The 12,800-nt window shown below is 44.7% G+C and overlaps 1 pseudogene; it reads right to left on the bottom strand.

The window, feature by feature from the left end:
• Positions 1-4,184: 4,184 nt before the first annotated feature.
• Positions 4,185-4,571, bottom strand: LOC113626553 (small nuclear ribonucleoprotein Sm D2 pseudogene; annotated as a pseudogene).
• Between the last annotated feature and the right edge of the window lie 8,229 nt (positions 4,572-12,800).

Below are 12,800 nucleotides of genomic sequence, written 5' to 3' on the forward strand. Positions count from 1 at the left end.
CTGAGAAAAGACAGGGATCTCTGTGTCCTAAGACTGGTCAGTGCAACACTGGGTTTAGAGGCTTCTGGTTCAGCACGACGACTTGTGCACAGCACCCACCCCAAGGCTCACGGACAGCGCACACACAATTAATGTGACTTCCAGTTCAGCACCACAACATGCAAAAAGCAGATGCCTCAATTAAAGGGCGACTCTTTCTAGTAAGTCTTGGTTGTAAGGTCTTATGCTATTTTTCACATCTCAAGCCCTTCTCCCTTGACACCATCAGGATATTAGAAAAATCCCAGGGCCTGCCAGGGGATTACTCTGTTTATTAAATTTAGCTTCCCAAACAGAGATGCACTGCACTTTGTATCACCCTGGAGAACTTGAGCATCAAGGCATTCTATTGGCTTGAAACCCAGCAATTTCACAAGACAATAAAACAATGTATGTTCCTTTCATTTTTTTTCCTGTATACTTTATTTGCTAAGGGAAGTAAAACATAGTGCAATGGTACACCATTATGTGATATGGAACCTCTCTGCTGAAATTAAACCTCACCATTACAGGGTGAATATCCAAATCTGTGGAGTTAGCACTTTCACTTTGTGCATATGCTAGTAGCTGCCACTGGACGGGTTAGGCACTTCGTTCCACTAGTGTTTTGGTAGCCTTTGCTCTAGTCTGGAAGTTTGCACACGAGGTGAGTGCAGAGCTTAACGCTCAGAGAATCATAGGATGCAGAATTGGAGGAAACCTCAGTGACAGTTCAGCTTAGAGATTTCCTTTTTAAAGGTTAGGAGACTGATGAGAAACAAAAATGTTTTGCCTACAGTTAGGAGGTTAGTGAGTCAATAAGCCAAGTGTTCTGACTCCAAGTTCCATGGTTTTCCTGAAGGTCACACAGCCTTCTGCCACTCCTACCCTTCATGTGTAAGTAGCTACACCATGAGGGCTGCTCTAATTTATTTATTGTCTGGTAACTGTTGCAGCTGGACAAACAAGACCTTGTTCCATGTAGGCTCAAAGTGGTTGGCTGTGTAAGTCCCAGGGGAGGTGAGGCGTTTGAACACCGTAAACATATTTCCCTCAAATACTATATGTCCTGCCCTCATGGCCACTGCTATTCAATGCCAGACATGAAAGCTGAGGCACGGACAATGGACTTTGTAGTTCAATAGTTAGTACTCAGGGTGGACTTGTATACTGGTCATAATGAGATCAAGCCTTTGTAGAGTCCCTTAATTTACATAAGGGCTGGGTCATAATAACATAGTGGTTTATCCTATAGGCTTGGAAGTCTGACAGCTGGTGTTTGAATCTGTTCCCTATACTTGTTCTTGGGTAGGTTATTTAAACTCTTTAAGCTTCAGCTTCCTATATGAATATTGAGGATAATTTTAGTAATGCCTATAGCATGTGGTAATTCTGTGGATTAAATAAGACTGTTGATGTAAAGCCCTTTAGTACTGTACCTCACTTTTCAGCAGTACTCCATAGCATACTCGCTTTGTGGATGAGAGAAGGTCACGAGGGCTTAGTAGGAGTCGTGAGATGAGTCACGACTAGACCCCAAGGCCCCAGGTGTTCAGGCTAATCACCCATCCACGGTGGTACCCTGCCACCTTTCCCGTCCCCAGGACCCTCTTAGCATTTATCAGCCAGACAGCTTGGGGCACTTTGTAGCTCACTGTTAAGACCTCCTCTTCATCAACTAGAGGTTTTCCCTTCCTCCTACACTCTCTTCTCCTTCCTTCTTATGACAGCCCCATCTGTTGCCGAATCCATCACCAGGGTGACAGCGTTCTGATGATGTATTCACATAATACATTATCTAAGTGCCAGTCCTGATGGCTCTGTGATGTATGAAGCTGGCGTTTGTCAATGCCCTGCAGTTCCAACAGAACCATCCATCACAACAGCGTCCTCTTCATGGGGGCACTACACAGAGACACCTTCCTAGGGAGGTGAGGAACAGAGTAACCAGGTGAATGTAACACCAGGGAGGCATCCAGTGAGATGGGCAGAATGCATACACTAATCCTGAATTGGAAAGGAGTGCGTTATGGGCTACCCTTGCTGAGCCTAGCGTTCATTCCAATGCATTCATCCAAATACATCAAGCCAGGTGCTCTTCAGGATGTGGAGGATCAAATGATAATACTGATAACAGTCCATGTTGCTTGAGCTCTTCTTATTCATCAGACACTCTGGTAAATGCTTTACAGATGTTATTGCGTTGCGTGCCCCCCGTAATCCCACTTACACAATGGCTCCATTTTCAGACGAGAAAATAGAGGCACAGAGACACTAAGCACCTAGACGTGGTGGTTCCGGCATTTGAACCTCAAATACTGACCTCAGAATCTATTCCCTTACCCATTAAGCCTACCAGGAGGGGCAGGCCCTCACATAAGGTAAGTGCTTGGTACTAGGTACGCAATATATGTACACTCTGATGCTAACGGCAACCTGCGAAAGTAGGTTTTATTAATGCCATTTTGCAGATGAGGACACTCAGAGGGGTCACACTGCTGGGAAATGGTAGAATTTGATCTTGCATTAGTCTGACTTCAAATCCACTCATCTTAGACTGCAAGGCACAGTGGGTGGGCAAGAGTAAGGGGTCTAGACTCAGACCTGGCTTCAAACCCAACTCCACCACTATCCAGCTGTGTGACAGTGCAAAAAGTAATGAGCTCCTCTGGGATAATAAAATAGATTGAAATGTTAGAGGATTAGCATGGTGCCTGGCACACAGTAAGCACTCAAGTGAAGTTATTATTTTGCTACTACTACTACGATTTCTGCCACCATCACCGCTGTTAATACCACCGTTCCTGCTATTAGTATACAGCACCACTTCCCTGCAGGCTGACTGGTTTGCTGATTGACTGATTGACTCAAACATGACAAATCAAGAGAAAGTGGTACAAGAGAAAAGAAAGGGTCTATGAACAGAAGAGAAAATGAAGGTTGGGTCATGGTTTCTCATCAGAAAAATAAAGCTCTGTTGACTTCTCTCCATCTTGCTTAATGTGAACTGTGGATCTGATGGGACTTTGCAGGCAGACAGATTTACCATTCATCAGGTTCTTTTAGCCCTAGTTGGCCAAAAAGAGCTTTCTCTTTGCCTGGAAGCCAGAATGATCAAATAGCTTTCAAAATAAACAAATCAGAAATCAGACTATCTTTTCCATTGGTAACAAGTCCTGGCAGATAGAATGCTGAGATTTCAATTGCTTTCTTTCCAGGGATACTAGATCACCTACAAGACAAAGTATGAATCTTTTCTCTTCAGTGATTAGGACCCTGCCAACCTTAGCACATGTCTGCCCGTGTATTATGTGAGGTTACCCATGAGATGTAATTTAAGGTGCTTTCTTATGACCTACTTAAGGAACTGCCCTGGTCTCTAAAATTTCACCACTAAATACGCATCCTTTTTGGTCTTAAAGTTGTGTCATCTTTAAGAACCTTCTTGAAAATGTGTGTAACTCAACAAAGAAATTTTCTAGAAGACACAATTCTCAAGCTGCACTCACTTCTCTTAACTCAGTCTATCCTCACAACAACCCCATTTTGCAAATGAGAAAACTGATGAAGTGAAGTGAAGTGGGTTGCACCTATGTATCAGCCCAGTCCATACTTGAACTTGCGTCTCTTCAGCTACAAAGACTTTTCTATTCTTCCACGTGGATTTGGAGAGAGGAACTCCTGGGAAGGGTGAGGCAGAAAATAAAGACTTATTGAGATTTTGAGATGTGAAAGAGCCTAGGAGTAAAAGTCTGATAGATTAGGATTTTAGCCTTTACTAGCCCTATGACCTCAGGAAGGCCCTTTAACTCTCAGAACTAAAATTCCTCCCTGTAGACGGGAGTTTGGGGGAAAATGGATACATGTATAACGGAGTTGCTTTACTGTGCACCTGAAACTCTCACAACATTGTTAACCAGCCATACACCAATATAAAATAAAAAGTTAAAAAAAATAAAATTGCTCCGTGTAAGATAATGGTGACAATAATAATCAATTCATGGGATGGCTGGAGAGATTAAATGGTTTATTATGTGATGGTGTTGATTCCACTCTTAACCCATAGGAGGCGATCACTAAATATTTCTTTTTCTTTCTTTTTTTTTTTTTTTTAGAAAAAACGCATGACTTTATTATTCCCAGCACAAAGGGCAGGTCTTCGCAGAATGAGGGGGCAAGTTCTGACGGCCGGCAGGAGGCTCCTACTTGCATGCGATGAGTGGGTTCCGCAGGACCACGATGACCGAGTCCCCACGCAGGCACATCTTTGAGACGTAGTGGTCCTCGTTGACTGGCTTGGACTTCTTCTTGCCCTTACCATTCTTGGGGACTTCGGTCCACAACTCTTTCACATTCTCCAGCACCATGTTGCAGTGCCTGTCGAAGGCCTTCCCGTGGCCCAGGAGCTTCTTGTTGCGGCAGTTGAGCATTTGGGTGTTGTTCTTGACCCACTGGGTGAGCACGGAGAGTGGCCATGTGTTAAACTTCTCCTCCTCCCGCTTCTACGGCTCCGCCGGGGTCATCTCACCCTTGGGCTTGTTGGGGAGGCTCATGCTGGCGGCAGTGGTGGCCGCGCTCTCAAGTCGCTACTGTCTCCTCCGCGTCGCTTCATCCTCTTTTCACTTTTCACTGCCTGCTTCTCTGAATTCTAAAAGTACAAATTCTGAACTAGATCAATAATGTAGATTAGCCTCATGGCATCCCAGAAAGTGACTCCCAGCACTCAGATACTTTGTCAATGGATGCAATGCATGGGCTCTTTCTACCTAGAGCAAAGACAGAGTTGACACGCTGTTGCTGATTTCACCTTTCACTAAAGCCAAGGAATCTGCTGCCTTTGAACTGGTCATGGCTGAGAACCACGCGCCGCCTTTAGAAGAGGTCTGGCCTCCAAGAAAATCTCAGCTATCACAGGGCCACAGCTGGCGTGATGCCTCTTACCTGGGCAGGGTGGAATGATTTATACCTGATCTGTCAGAGGTCACCAAGCAGCTCAAAGCTAAACTGAAAGATTAAGAATTGATCCAGATGTAATAACAACACTGACTAGACAGCCAGGCTTCCACTGGCGGCCCTTAAGGCACTAGGCAGGCGGCCTCAGCTCGCAGAAGGTGGGGCATGCTCCGGAGCGGTCCTGGGGTGCACACAGAATCGGAGGCTGAATTATGAATTCTTGTGTGATAAAGTTGTTTCTTTTGAGGCGAAGGAAGCTCTGAAGGGACTTGTAGTTGCTTCATTCATTTGTCCGAGCTTATACTGAGAATCACACACCTCATCTTATACTAGACTCACCGTCCCAGGCAGAATTCTGAATGTGAAGTCTATGGAATCTTGGTGGAGGGTGTTCAGTAACTCCCTTTCCCAGTCTAATGGGACTGGGAATAAAGGGAATAAATGGAGAAAGCAAAAGAGAGATCTGCCCGAGCACAGTGATGGCTTCTTGTCGTGAACTGAGTCAGAATAACTCAAACTTCTGCACCCAAAGTCAAACAACACAGCAAACAGTAAACAAAGACCCATTGGTCTAGGTCGCCAACATATTTAAGGGCAATCACAATCTGGTGGTGGGTCAATCATCAACCCTGGCTGTTAATTACCTTCACCTGGGATTCCCAGACCAATGCCATCAGGCTCTCCAGGAAGTGGGGTTGGGCTCTGCGACCTCTAGAAGCTTCCTAGGTGCTTCTAATGTGCAGATGCAGTGAGGAGCACACGGTTAAGTGTCCAGGGTGAAGGGGAACCCAGGGAGCTGCAAGGATGCTGCAGCAGGATAAGCCATGGGAGAGGAGGATGGAGAGGGAGAGGTGAGGTTGAGAGATGGTCAGGGCCAGATGCTGGGGGGTAAGGCCTCTGGAGTCTTTTCCAGAATTTCATGGGGGAAAAACATTGGGAGAGTTTTAGCTGGGGAGCAACACAACCAGATTTGCACGTTAGAACATTCTGGAGGACTGTCTAGGATGGAAGGGTGGGTAGGAAGGAGGAAGGGACCCCATAATTGTCAAAATGCTCCAGGTAAGATGGTCAGAGTCTGGACTTAAGGCAGGGAGGGTAGGCAGTAAATATAAGGCAAGGAACAACCGTCCCATTTTATCGATGGGCAAACAAGGGCAGAGGGGATTTAAACAGCTCTCACCCCATAGTCTGAATTGGACTCGATGAAGGTCTCTTCCCCTCGAGTCTGGTGCACTAGTTCCAGTCTGAGTGCGTGCTCAGTGGACAGTTTCACATTTCGGTGCACTTTTCACATCCAGGAAATGACGGGAGTATTACTGCTTGGGCTGCCATATAGAACATAATCAGGTCCCTGTTACATTCATCGGTAGCCCAGGATTGGGCTGGGGCTGCCATAGCACATAGATTAATGGAGTGAAGTAAATAAAGCCATGTGCCTCTCGGGTTACAGACAGCCTTCAGATCCACCCTGTACCTGCTCATGGCTGGGCCAGCATTTATCTCTATCTACATGCAAACCCATTGATCAAGTGGAAAGTTACTAGTGCTGAACGATGGTTGGAAGGAGGATGGCCGTGTTGGACCTGACTGTCAAGGTGATGGGAAAATACTAGCTAACATTTATGGGTTGCTTATAAAGTGCCTGGTACCATTCTTTACATGTATTGTCCCATCTAATCATTTCAATAACCCAGTGAGGTGAGCGGGTCCTGTCAAACCCAAGTCAGTGTGAGGACCAAAGCAAAGGCTCTGGAGCGTTTACTGTTTGCCTAGAGTTGGTGGCAGAACTGGCGCAAGAACTGGGCTTTTCTGGCTCCCAGCCCATTTCCGTCACAGCTCCATAAACCATAGATTAACATGATCAGATATCGCCAGCCATTTAAAAGTGCTATTCCCTGCAACGCTTTGTCTCTATTCTAATCCAAGAGGAGAGATAAGCCTCATCTTCAGATTTGCCAGGGTCTGTAATGGATGCTCTGAGTGCTTTTGAGGATTTCTAAGCTGAATCATCAGGTTGGCAAACCTGGGATTGTGCCATTTGGTCCTCTCCGAAATGGGGGCAGACGGGACTGCTTGGGGGACAATTTAAGAGCTTCCAGGAAAAACGAAAAGAACAGTTCCCAGAAGAATGCGGGGGCTTTCGCTGTCACAACGGGGCTGCCCGAAAGACCCCGCATTCCATCGCCATGGAAACGGTGCATTTCTTTTTTTATGGAGCAGGCACATAAAACTCCCAGAATTTGTCATGAAATAAGTTACTACTGTCCCGAGGCTGCCAAAGATGTACACCCTCATTAGGGGAGCGATGTGACAGTTTGGGGATTATAATGAACGGTTTGCAAGCTCAGAGGCTGAGCTAAGTTCACCCTGTTGAGATCATACCCTCTTGGTTTTGGGGACTAAAGGGGGCCCCTTCCTCAAGGTTTCCACAGACCAGAGACCCAGCTTCTGTGCTGCAGCAAGACGGCCAGGTGATGTAATTATGGTGCCCGCACATCTCATTTACCTGCAACCGGTGAACAAATTCTGGCGTTTCTGTAAAGACATTCCTACTGAAATGAAGCGTTTTATCACCTTCTTTTCACCTGGAGCCCTTAATTGGGTAGCTCTGCTCTCCTCAGAGTTTTATTTACCTGGTACCATGCAGATGTTAGTTGGCCAGCTTAGAAATAGAAAGGAATTCCAAAGGAGAGGAAGCAGAGAGACCGCACAGGTGCGTTTCCCCCTTCGACCCCGGATGATGCGGTCCTTGACTGTAAGCATCATCGGAAGTCTTTTCTACCATCTTTCAGAATCTATTGTGTTTCTTGTTGATTGACAGCGTCTCTGATAGTGCTCTTGAGAAAGATGAGCTTGTTTTAGATTGTGCAGTGTGGGAGGTGAGGAGGAAGGAGGCGAGACAATAAAACTCAGAGAGTGCCTGGACTGTATTGTCAATACATCCTGGGTAAACTTGAAGGATTTGTCCTGGAGGAGGCGATGACCATCAGTGTCCAAAGGTGATGAAGACACAGGGCCAGGGGCACCACGAGAGAAGACTTCTGGAGCCGTAAAGAAATAGTTGCTTTAATAAAAATAATACCTAGACGCTCACAGGATGACAATAGAACATCTCCCTTGGGGGACTTCTCACTAAGCAGGGGGCAGTATAGCAAAATGATTATGAGCTTGGATGCTGGAGTTGAAACACCTGGGTTCAATTTTCTGCCCTGCTCCGTCAGTATTTCTGAGTGCCAGGCATCATCCTTGCCTGGATGTTATGATCTCGAGTGAGTTCTTCAACCTCCCTAAGCCTCACTTTCCTAATCTGTAAAATGGGAATAGCAATCATACCTCCCTCACTGGCTTATTGTGATGGTTGAATGAAAGCATGTACGCAAAGTGCTTATTACAATGTCAACAATAAATGTTCAGTTTTGTGCTTACTCCTGCTACTATCAGTGTTGGGTTTGGGAAAGGCAGTAGTGACTCAATTATCCTCTTTTAATAGTGACTCTGCAGTGAAGAAAGGACATTTTTCTTTTATGACTCCTAGTATGCCTGGGGCCAGGTCAGAATGTCCAGTGAAGTCTTACTAAGACTCAGCAATGCCAAGACAGAAATTAATAATAATAATGACTCCTGCAAATCTGGCTTTCCAGCTATGGTTTAAACTATGGTTGCTTTTTAAAAATCTTAGCTCCTGGATGACCCAGCTCCTAGATGTGAGAGAAATGATGATTATGATGATGATGATGATGATGATGGGGATGATGGGATAATGATGGTGTTGATAATGATGGTTTAGTTATTTACTGAGTGCTTACTACACACTTAGTTGACAACTTTGTACTCTATCTCATTTAACTTTCTTGACAGTATCAGTTAAGTGCTATATATTCGTTTCACAGGTGAGGGGACTGAGGCTTAGCTGCAGTTACCCCCCACCACCAAGAGCTCAAATTCTGGTTATCTGGACATCTAGAAGAATAGCAATCCCAGGGGAAGGCTAGAGAATTACCTCCACCACTCTAACTAGGATTTGCCTTCTGAGAGTGGTTTAATTTCTGAAGTGTCACATCCCTTTGTGCAGATCTCGACACAAGGGAGAACCACTTCTGTGTGGGGAGGTCACACTTATACACGAAATATTAGCAAGGGATGCAGCAGACCCCAAAATTCATCCACACGGTAGGAGGAGGTGGCTGTGTCATAGCATCTAATGAAGGTTTGCTCTGAGTAAGAGAGACTCTCCGACCATCTAAAACCAGGTAATGTCTCGCTTTCCTGTGTTTGGGCCTCATGACAGCTTTCTGACCTTAAGTACCCATGATTATAAGCTCATTGAATATCGGGGAAACTCAAAAGTCTTAAGAAGTTAAATGATCTTGCTCATGTCATTGCGCAAGTTGGTGAATCCACGTCAAGTCCCTGTATTTTCAGTCTCCTGCGTCACATGGCCTCTCCTGGGGAGAGTTCTTGTGTAGGAAACCCGGATGGATCTTTTGCTTGGTTGAGGTCACTGGTGTACAAAGAGTTAAAAATGCACCGAATGCAGATTCTGCTACTGCCTCCCTGTAACACTGGGCAGTGCGTTTAACGGCTCTGACCTCAGTTTTGTTATCTGTAAAATGGGGCATAATGTTTATTGTCTCCTGATATACTGTTTTAAGAATGAGAAAGTGATAGTGAGAGCACTTTGGAAGCTGCATCTTTCCGAACAAAGTGTTTCAAATAATTTTAATACAGGATGGGCCCCTGAGCTGGTGAATGGCTATATTCCATACCCCCTCTCTGTGTTTGCATTTCTTCTCTCCATTCTACTCTGGGACCTGGGAGGCTGACCTCTAGGGATTATATGAACTGGCTCTCTTGCTCTCTAGTTTCTAACTGGGTTTGCCTGATGGGAGGAAATGGCAGGAGAGCTGAGGTTTGGAGGAGAGTAAGCTCTGGGTATGTATTCCCCAATTCTCTTCCTGCCGGGACACGTTAGGTTGGACCCGTCCCCCTACTGAAGGCACAGCTCCTATCAGGCAATCCTTTCATATGCTCCCTCACTTGCAACTGTGGGCTTAAGGTTAGTAACATCTCCTTCTGTAACTATCCCCAAGCTACTGGACTGTGCTTTACTGGTTTCCATAAATCCTGCCCCTTCTTTTGTAACTATCCATTTGTTAAACCTTCCCCAGTTGGAGTATGCAATGTCTGCTAATATTGGCCCTTTGAGATAACTGAAGCAGACTACATACCCCGATTTACAGATGGGACCCCCAAATTACAACTGAAACCCATCCAGGTAAAGAAACTTGTCCAAAGTCACCCCACAAATCAATGGAAGATTTCCAAATACTAACCAGAGTCTTCTGATTCTCAGCCAGGGTTTTTGTCCAGAATATCAAACTTCCTTCCAATAGAAAGTAACCCCACGGGGCTTGGGAAATTTACAAGGAAAAGAACAGAACTAATTGCAAGGCCTGCAGACATCTCTTGGATGAGACATCGAGTATAAAAAGAGACAATGGCCAGGCCATATGTAAAAACAGAACTCACCCACAACCTGCAGCCACCAGCCTAGGAAGCCAGTTACTGCAGCAATTGGCCCCAAATGGCCAGTACGTAGCCAATAACCGACAGCTTCCCTAATTTTTGTCCCCACTTCCTAATTAGCACAAACTGGAGAGAGCCAAATATTTGCCCCTAAGCGATCACATAGGATGCCCCACTTCTAGTTAGCCTGCTTCCAGCTTCCCCATGCCAACAGCGTCCATACCCAAAACCTTCTTTTTTTTTCTTTTTCCCACTGTAAAGCTTTCCCACTCCCTTGCCTGCCTTGGAGCCTCTGCCAAACATAAATGATGGTGGCTGACTCCTTTGCTAGAGCAAGCTCTGGATAAATAGTCTTTGCTTGTTCTCATTTGGATGGTCTTATATTTCTACATTGGGATTCATCCTTTTAAAACCAAACTGACTCCATAACGTACCATCAAACCGACTGACAGACAAGCTTGAAACTCTTAGCAAATTGGTCAACCCACTGAGGGTTACCGGATGCCATGCTGTGGCCGTCAGCAGTTAGGTTATCCCGTTTGGTAAGTGTTCATTGAGTATAAGTACGCTGCTACCAAGTGGCAGTTAAGAAACAACTGTGCAGTCCAAGGAGGGTGGGAAAGATAACCCAGTTACTGAGCGCTCACTAAGTGAATCACTTTCCCCACATGATCCTTTTGAATTTGCACAACACCACAGTCAATGACAGGCACCATTATTTCTATTTTAGATGAGGAAGCTCAGGCTTAGAGAGTTGATGTGATTCGTTCAAGGTCAAATCACACCAGAGCGTCTGGGCTAAAGTTCAAACCTGCCTTTAATGCCTATGCTGTCTTGTCTTCATTTCTGTCTTGGGTGATTAGGAATAATCCTGAACACCAGACAATTTTGATCAAAATTAGAATTCTCCTTGAATTAGCTAAAGTAGACTAAGTATTGTTAATATTCTATAGAACAATGAATGTAACTATATATAAACATTCTGATGTAGTCAGTTATTTTTTTTTTTTTTAAGTTCATGCCCAATTTTACAGAAAGCATTTTTTTTTTTTCTTCTTAAACCAGTGGTTATCAACTAGGGGTGATTTTGCACGTCCATCGTCAATGTCTGGAGACATTTTTGTTGTCACCACTTGGGATGGACATGTTACTGGCGTGTGGTGGGTGGAGGCCTGAGGTGCTGCAGGCCTACAATGCACCGAACAGCCCCACGCAACAAAGAGTTATCCAGCCCCCAAAAGTCAATAGTGCCAAGGGTGGGAAACCCTGGTTTAAACTCACTGAAGGTAAACTTAATATTGAACAAGGCATCTCAGGCCTAGCAGAGGGGTTTATTTTCATAAACTGGAATGATTTCTCTTACCACTAAAATACAGAATGGTGCCACCGTAATGACTTCGGCCTTGGAGTCTGAAGAAAAGCTCTTGATCTGCCCGGACCAGCTGAGTGTCCTCGGGCAGGGTGCTTAATCACTCTGAATTTCACCTTATCTGTAAGGTGGGGTATTTTAATACTTCTATCACTGGGACTCTGTGAGGATTAAGTGAAAAAAGTGTATAAATACATCATACAAGGCACAATATATGAGGCGATTAATAATTTTGGTACCTTCCTCCCTTTCCCCTTTGGGACAGATTCTATAATATCCTCATTTAATTAAAAAAAAATTAAAAATACATGGTGCCCCCCTGCACTATATATTTGAATCAGGTAACATTGTAAACATTAGTTCTAACTTGGTTATGGAAAATGGAGTTAAAAACTCACAGGGTGAAGTTACAACAGGACTGAAATCGGGCAGGTTCCAATTTATCTCATCGCACTGTGCCTAATTCTGAACTAGACTGCAGGGAGATAAGAGGAAGAAATAAGTCATGATTATGGTCATCAGACACCCAGCTACGAAAGGACAGTGGAAGCCAAAGGAGAGGACACAGGAGGACAAAGTTAAATTGATTCTTGGGATAAGCTAGAATCCAACAAGGGGGAAAAAAATCCATCCATTCAGGAACCAAATAGAATGATCTCACCATGAAAGTGAGTCTATATAATTTATGAATCTCCCTTTTTATTTTTCCTGGTTAAACAACAAAAACAGACAATGCTGAATGCGTTTTAAATCCCAGCTGGGCTGAGAATAGGATCAAAAGTGGAGACATCAAATAAACTTCATGGTGAGGTACTGAATCTTTCCAAACCAGGCAAGGGGCTTGAACCTCTTCTGGGGGAAACCCCACCAGTGTGAAGGTCCTTTCTAGCATTTTGATAAACGTTCCAAGAGATTTTTGGGTTTTTTTTTTTGG

This window comes from Aethalodelphis obliquidens, unplaced genomic scaffold (genome assembly GCF_003676395.1).
Source record: "Aethalodelphis obliquidens isolate GAN/ISIS:26980383/991018 unplaced genomic scaffold, ASM367639v1 scaffold18, whole genome shotgun sequence".
Classification (NCBI taxonomy): Eukaryota; Metazoa; Chordata; class Mammalia; order Artiodactyla; family Delphinidae; genus Aethalodelphis; species Aethalodelphis obliquidens.